General features: G+C 39.3%; 1 protein-coding gene and 1 long non-coding RNA gene across 3 annotated transcripts in view; one reads left to right on the forward strand and one right to left on the reverse strand.

The window, feature by feature from the left end:
* LOC146666525 (ras-specific guanine nucleotide-releasing factor RalGPS1-like) overlaps positions 1-6,400 on the reverse strand; it is a 92,577-nt gene extending 86,177 nt beyond the window's left edge. The window contains exons 1-2 of one of the 2 annotated variants that reach the window (XM_085414629.1): positions 6,353-6,400; positions 6,051-6,250 (exon numbers count right to left, since the gene is read on the reverse strand). The gene's annotated coding sequence lies outside the window, so the exon portion shown is untranslated. Of the gene's footprint in view, positions 1-6,050; positions 6,307-6,352 lie in introns of those variants that run through there. The other variant, XM_085414630.1, reaches the window with a different exon arrangement.
* LOC146666527 (uncharacterized) lies at positions 184-2,592 on the forward strand. The gene is made up of 5 exons (XR_014912440.1): positions 184-355; positions 770-833; positions 1,210-1,362; positions 1,724-1,813; positions 2,392-2,592. It is a non-coding gene; the product is annotated as an uncharacterized LOC146666527 (long non-coding RNA).
* Positions 6,401-8,418: the final 2,018 nt, after the last annotated feature.

The raw sequence follows: 8,418 nt of genomic DNA on the forward strand, positions 1-8,418 counted from the left end.
GCAACGGAAAATTTAACAGCAGTAGAGGAATTTAAGATGCGAGAGCTAACCACATGTTGAACAGCACTGAAAAAAAGGGACTGGCCATCTCTTGGATTTATGTAAGCATCTTGCATGTATTTAACACAATTGCCTCATGTTTTAAAGATAAATGTTACTATATAGTGTAAAAACGACATGATATGCAGAAAGGGTGTATTAAATTGTTCATATCATGTTCAGGTGAAGTAAGTCAATAAGATAGCAACGTTAAATCTCGTGAAACCACGCGTGATTTCATCTCGCGGGCTTTGGATCGTGGTTTAAAAAATGCATCCATCTCAGTCAAGTCGAGCAGCCAACTCTACGTTTTTTGGTATGTCTTGATTTTTTGAATTAATATTTACCATATTTCAGCCAAATGTAGTTAAACGTCTAAAGTGCCGCCATGTAACATGCTAAAAAAGAGCCGTTAGCTTATTTGCTGTTTTATCTGTTGTCAAAGAATTGGCGCTTTTTCATTTGAATTTGTCTTTGGCACAAGAGCCGTAATATCACATTAAACCTAATTGCGAGGCACTCATAACATAATTTGGTTTTCTGTGTGAATAGATTTGTCAACTGACTCTTCAGTTACATTGTGTATTTACTGCACCGTGGTGTTAGTGAGATTTTGGACATTGAACAGCTTTAGCTAATATCATCAGCGGTATTATGCTAGCTTACATCCCTACCCCTCCTGCCCTCACCTGCTGTCCTTTTGTTTTTGTTTTTGTTGATGCACATTGAGAGACCACATCTATTCTGCATTTCACCAGGAGTCAGCTGATGGATTGTGGGTTCAAGGTGTTATGGTAAGAAAGTATATTCTATTTTCGCTTAAGGTTTCTGTAACTTAATTATAATAGGTTTTTTATAATTATTAGGTGCATGCATACTCAAATAGACCACCCTATTAATACAACTGAGAAATCCAAAATCTGCCATAGGTTTAACTTATACCTGTATGTATTGTCAGAAAGGTGATTACTGGACTCACATTAATGCACACTTGAACTAAAATGAGGTTGTAACTTGTGGGTTCTTGGGTTGCAAATCAGAAATAAACACCTTTGGATTTTTTTAATCCCATAAGATCTGGAAGCACAGTTTTTATTCAACAAAACATTACTGATTATTAACCAAGCACAGTGCCTGCTGTTATTTCAAAATAATTTTATGTCATTTCAGATGAAATGCAGCATTCCAGTGCATCCCAACCATGCCTTTACAGTCAAGGTTTCTGACGGAGCTGAGTTTCTCTCTGACAGTCTGCTGAAAGTGTTTGCAAAGTGATCGGGGGAACAGGGCACAAAGCTAAAGGATGTAGCTGCCATAATGACAGTAAGAACTTTAAAATTCTTTAACTACAAAGTGTATATGTATTGCATTAGGTCAGTAAAAGATTTTTATGCTGCATCCATTGAAACAGTCAACTATTACCTGTGAGTACTGATTCCACCGAAAGGATGCCATAATTTTCGTCATGCATTTACTGGCCCACTGAGAAAAATTGATCTTTTTAAAAAAATAAATGTTCTGGAAACTATATATCCATAAAGTTGATGTCAAACAGGAACTTTTGATATTGCTTTGTAGATGCTGGTGTTGCATGTTGACTGGTTTAAGTTTTTGTCTGGGATCATTTTCTTCTGTGCTACTGAAAAGTTCACAAATCTCTGTTTTCTTTGTTATAATACTTTAGGATGACATTAATGCTCGAAGGGAGTCCCTCATCAAAGTGCTCCGCATCTGTGTGAAAGACAATTGCAACATCTTGGTGCAGGAGTTCATGGTGAGTGTTTTATGAGTAGATTGTGGCTTTGCAACATTTAAAAATGCATTTAGTTATCCACTTGATCCTCATTGGACTGGTTAGGACCAGTAGTCCTCTTTAATAATTTGAAGTTCACATGAGGCCTGGTAGTGAACTCGGCCGCCGGCCCTTGAGGCCCCACCCCTATATTAGGGGTCACATCAGTGTGAAAAAACTTTAAATTTGTCATTCTAGTGAACAAAGGAAAATCCCACCAATATTTACATTAGCTTTTGTTTGAAAAAAAAAAAAAAAAAGACCAACAGCTAACCAAATTGTGGGGCTGAAAGTCTAAATTCTAACATCTTCTGAGTGACAAAACCTGGATTTCTGATGGGCCGGTGTCTTTCTAACAAAAACGAATGTAAAATTATGTTTTTCACCCTCTCTTAGAAACTCTGTTAGACCATGAATGGCAGCATGGCAGGCCACTCTTTGGCTATAGCTATTTACTATGTTGCTTGCATTGGTTTAAATTACTCTAACATTAGAACTGGTAGATTCAAAAGAGATGAGTTTAAAAGGGAATCTTAAAAAAATGTTTTGTGTTTAACCAGGACTTGACTGAGGCCACTGCACAGATTGAGAAAACCACAATGAACATCTGTCTCCAGAGGATGCACCAGGCAATGACTTTTCTGATGTTGGCATCATCATCGAGGGTATAGTAGTTCTTCAAGATCTGGATAACGTGACCTTTGCAGTAGCCATGCTGTTTGGACCTTTTTTATTCCTTCAATATGAGTTACCCATCACAACTCTGCTATACTTTTGAGGTGATTCAAAGGGTGGTAATGGAGTTGGAAGCAACTCAGCTCTCAAGAAAAGTTCACAACTAAGACAAAACTGCTCCTGCAATGAAAGCTCACTGTTATGCATGTGAGGTGACCAGCTCTAGGTGAGAAGACATTTAAATCTCACACTTGTTCTGCTGCATTTTTGAAGCTCAATTCCAGGAACAGATCGCAGGGTTCATTTTTATATACACTGCAACTGCCATGAGGACGAGCCGTTTTTTTGTTGTTGTTGTTGTTGTTTGTTTTTCCTTTTACTCTGTACAAGTTCTCTGTTTGGCAGCATTTTTAAATTTCTCTTTGTATTTTTTCTTTCTTTTACTAGTGAAGAGATGTAGCATGAACAGTTATGCAGTCTAAATATCCCATATGGGCCGTGTGAAATGGTATTTTCAGTTTCATTCAGTTGAAGTAAGGAACGTTGAATATTTCTAAGTGTGCTGTTTTGAACCAAGATGTCACAGTATGATCAGTGCTGTAATTTTTGACAGTCACTGTATCAATGTTATTTTTGCATCTCTTGAATAAAGGTTTTGACCTGCAAGTGCTAATTTCTTTAGTTATTGGGGTAAAATGGGTAATGTTAATAGGAAGGTGTTTGCCAATTCAGTAACCTAATTTAATGTTAATGGAAACTAACATTATCTCAAATTGTTTAGTTATAATTGTTGTTTAACTGAATCTTGACGTCAGAGGCCTTAAATAGAATGTTTTGATTTGTTCTTTCCCAACATTTTTCAAAAGAAAGAGTCTAATTTCTTTGCTGTGATTGATTCCAGAGAACACGGAAGAACTGACATTATTTAACTGTTGATTTATATAGATTCAGTAGAGGAGTAATGTCAGTTTAATTCTTTACCTACTGTCAATGCAGTGAAATTAGACATTTTGTTTTGAAAGGTTACTGGTGGATGCCAGCAACCATCTTGGAAGAGGACAATATAATCTGTTATAAGGCCTCCATTTGAAAATTGTGTATTTGATACTAGAATATAATAGCAAAATGTAATTTGAAGATAACATGTAGTATTTAAGTGACCAAGTAGTATTGGGTAAAAGTTATTGAATGGTGTTGGGATAAAGTGAGAAAATTGTGAAGGATTAAAATATTTCAAGAGCTCAAATTACTTCATCAAAACATGTTTAAGTCACATTTTATCAACACAAATTGCACAGGTTTATTGAACATGAATAAATTGTGTTAATTTAACTCAATTGTTTAAGTTGCTGCCAAAGCAAAACATCTGTGTGCAACAAATGTCCACCATTGAATTAAGTAAATCCAACAACATATTTTTTTCAGTGAGGAGAGAGGGACAGATGAAAAGACAGGTTAAAAAGAATACAACAATGGTCCGAAATAAAAATGTCATCAGTACAAATAAACTCAATGTTTAAACCTAAAGTAAAAACAAGGTTCAGTGTGTGTCCTTTGGTGTGTGTGGGACCAGAGACATGCTGTGTAAAATGAATAGAATGCATGACGCTAAGGAAACCTCTGGCAAAGAGCTCAGGAGAACCATCTGTTAAACTCCTGAAGTTCACAGATAACGCCATCATCATCAGACCAATGTCTGATCCAGAACAATGACAAATCAGCGTATAGATGGGAGGTGGATCAGCTGGTCCACTGGTGCCGTCAGAACCATCTGGGGCTGAACCCGCTCAAGACAGTAGAAATGATGGCGGACTCTGAGAACCCCCTACCTACAGTGCTGTTTACCAAACCTAGCCGCTGCAGAGACAGTTTGTTCCTCTACTCTGATAAACACTGTGAAATAACCCACTATAATATCTTTCAAGGTCAGATCAGATATTCTGTCTTCCTTCTTATCCTGTCTTCCTTCTCTCACCCTAACCGGTCGCAGCAGATGGCCGCCCCTCCCTGAGCCTGGTTCTGCCGGAGGTTTCTTCCTGTTAAAAGCGAGTTTTTCCTTCCCACTGTCGCCAAAGTGCTTGCTCATAGGGGGTCATATGATTGTTGGGTTTTTCTCTGTATCTATGAAGCACCTTGAGGCGACTTTTGTTGTGATTTGGCGCTATATAAATAAAATTCAATTCAATTGAATTGAAATAGATCAGACCAGGCCCCCTTCTTGCACTGCTCCATGGTTGAGGTCTGATGCCCGTTGTTACCACTTTAGGTAGTGGACAGGGGTCAGCATGGGTCTGTGCCTATGCAACCCCAGACACAATAAACTGCAATACACCATGTATTCTCACATTTTTCTGTCAGAACCAGTATAAACCTTTTCAGCAGTTTGATCTCCATGACTGTGTTCTTGGATCACCACTGTTCCTTTCTTGTACCACTTTTGATAACCACAGATACAGACTACTGCAGACTGGAAACACACACAGTGAGCTGCAGTTTTAGAGATGCTCTAACCCATTCCTCTAGCCATCATAATTTAGCCCTTGGCAAACTCCTTCAAAACCTTATGGTTGCCCATTTTTCCTGCTTCTGATACACCAATGTTGACGGCAAAACATTCACTTGTTTCCTAATATACCCCACCCACTAACAAGTGCCATAATGAATAGATTATTACACTGATAATGTTATTCAAGTATTTATTTATATAGATAGAATTCATGTGTTTATACTATGGGAAGACAGCAGATTATTTCACTAAATAGTCTGAAAACAGTTTTTTTTTTGAGAATGTGCCAAAATAAGACTTAAACAGCATACAGTGGACCTCATTACTACTATGCAGTCTCAAAACATGCCTAGGGTGTGAGCATGTCAGTATTATGGGACAGTTTAAGGTCACTGCAATAGAAGTGTTTGTTTCCACTAATTAAACCAAAATGGCATTCAATTGGTCACCTCACTCACCTCAGCTGGACTCCAACAGAAAGTCAGAGTAAAGAAGGAACGTCATTTAATATCAAAGCAAGTATCAGATTTTTTGTATTGCACTATACTACTGTAATAATAGCGCAGTTAGCCTGTGTGTGTGTGTGTGTGTGTGTGTGTGTGTGTGTGTGTGTGTGTGTGTGTGTGTCGACAATGTTGTCTCTATTGTATATGCTGCCACGTCCCTACATATGACCCTGCAGAGGCAGGGGTGGGGGTAGTGACGAGTTAGTTTCTTAGAAGGGGGGGGGGCATTTTGTGCTTTAGGCCAGTTCAACACTGAAGCGAGCACTTTACCACACAGACATCTTTTGGCAGCTGAAATACATGTAAAAAGCCTCAAAGAGACACACATCCACGCGCCTGTACAGAAAAGATGCGCATCGCAAGCATGTTTGCGGGTGTCCGCAGGCTGCGTCTTGTGACAGCGACGTCGTACGCCGCGGCTGTTCTAGTAGCCTTATTTATTAAGCGCGCACTGCCAGGCCTGCTGCCAAGTCTGTATCAACCTCTTCCCAACGATAAGAAAAAAGCATACAAACACATCTGTTGTGCCTACCTTTCCATGGCACAGTCCCTCCCTCCTCCTGCTGCTGTAAAAACAAAGACGACAATATGAGCCCACATTAAAACAACCCCCGAAGCTGCAGCTCATTAAAATCCAAACGGTGTTTTCCAAGCGGTGTCCAGGAGGGTTACTCCTCCTTTAAGCCGAACATGAAGCCAAGGTCGCAACGTGTGGTCCGCGCGATCCACAAGCTGCAAGGGATACATTAGACGAAATCATTCAAATATGGCAGTGACGTGCCAAATTATCCCCAGAATTTAAAAAAAAAAAAGTGAAAATGATTAAATACCGACAGCAGGAAGTGACAGGTAGGCGCATTCATCTTGATAGCCAGGTGTATTGCCTAATAGTGTGCTTGGCTTCACAGACAGCTCCCGCCTCTAAGAGCAACGGACCAATCAGGGAACGGATCAAAGACAGCGTCCTTAAGACGCAGGTGCATCTATGTTGCCTTCAACAGCAGTATATAAGCTCGTACATTATACTCCTTTTATACCCGATTCAGGGGTTTATAAGAAATACAATCATGGGAGTAATTTGTAGTGTTTTTGGTGGTGATTTTGTGCAAGACATAGCGAACCAGTCTGCACCATACTGAGAGTCATGGAGCCAGCGAGGAAGAGAAGACACTCTAATGTCTAAGTATCTTCTCTATTATCTCTCTGGTTGTGTAACCCAAAGAAAGTTTGATAAAGCAGAATGAGAGCAGCTAGGCTCTTTTAAGCCTATAGAATAGAATAGAATAGAATTCAACTTTATTGTCATTGCACATGTCACAGGTACAAGGCAACGAAATGCAGTTTGCATCCATCCAGAAGTGCTTTAGCCATAATATAGATATATTACAAAATATATATTAGCAATAATATAGATTTGTAGATATATTACACAAATGGGTCTGTTATAGGTATAAGGGTACAAAATATGGGTCTATTATGTGTATGTTACAATGTACACGGTATGAAGGTATGTTATGAATATGCTATAACTATAAGTATGTACATGCTGTAGTGGGTGTACAAGCTATGTGCAGGCTATGAACATGATATAAATATGAAAACTATACAGAAATATAAAATATGAAACTATACAGAAATCTGAACTGTGCAATTTATAAATTCAATTCAATTCAATTTTATTTATATAGCGCCAAATCACAACAAAAGTCGCCTCAAGACGCTTCATAGATACAGAGAAAAACCCAACAATCATATGACCCCCTATGAGCAAGCACTTTGGCGACAGTGGGAAGGAAAAACTCGCTTTTAACAGGAAGAAACCTCCGGCAGAACCAGGCTCAGGGAGGGGCGGCCATCTGCTGTGACCGGTTGGGGTGAGAGAAGGAAGACAGGATAAAAGACATGCTGTGGAAGAGAGACAGAGGTTAATAACAGATATGATTCAATGCAGAGAGGTCTATTAATACATAGTGAGTGAGAAAGGTGACTGGAAAGGAAAAACTCAATGCATCATGGGAATCCCCCGGCAGCCTACGTCTATTGCAGCATAACTAAGGGAGGATTCAGGGTCACCTGGTCCAGCCCTAACTATATGCTTTAGCAAAAAGGAAAGTTTGAAGCCTAATCTTAAAAGTAGAGATAGTGTCTGTCTCCCGAATCCAAACTGGAAGCTGGTTCCACAGAAGAGGGGCCTGAAAACTGAAGGCTCTCCCTCCCATTCTACTTTTAAATACTCTAGGAACAACAAGTAGGCCTGCAGAGCGAGAGCGAAGTGCTCTAATAGGGTGATATGGTACTACAAGGTCATTAAGATATGATGGGGCCTGATTATTTAAGACCTTGTATGTGAGGAGCAGGATTTTGAATTCAATTCTGGATTTAACAGGAAGCCAATGAAGGGAAGCCAAAACAGGAGAAATATGCTCTCTCTTTCTAGTCCCTGTCAGCACTCTTGCTGCAGCATTTTGGATTAGCTGAAGGCTTTTCAGTGAGTTTTTTGGACATCCTGATAATAATGAATTACAGTAGTCCAGCCTGGAAGTAATAAATGCATGAACTAGTTTTTCAGCGTCACTCTGAGACAGGATATTTCTAATTTTAGAGATGTTGCGCAAATGGAAGAAAGCAGTCTTACATATTTGTTTAATATGTGCGTTGAAGGACATGTCCTGGTCAAAAATGACTCCAAGGTTCCTCACAGCGTGACTGGAGGCCAAGGTAATGCCATCCAGAGTAAGAATCTGGTTAGATACCATATTTCTAAGCTTTACAGGGTCGAGTACAATAACCTCAGTTTTATCTGAATTAAGAAGCAGAAAGTTAGCGGCCATCCAGATTTTTATGTCTTTAAGACATTCCTGCAGTTTAACTAATTGGTGTGTGTTATCTGGCTTCATGGA

The sequence above is a fragment of the Rhamphochromis longiceps genome, linkage group LG7, assembly GCF_057381845.1.
Source record: "Rhamphochromis longiceps isolate RC_006_pf linkage group LG7, R_longiceps_female_GT1.1, whole genome shotgun sequence".
Classification (NCBI taxonomy): Eukaryota; Metazoa; Chordata; class Actinopteri; order Cichliformes; family Cichlidae; genus Rhamphochromis; species Rhamphochromis longiceps.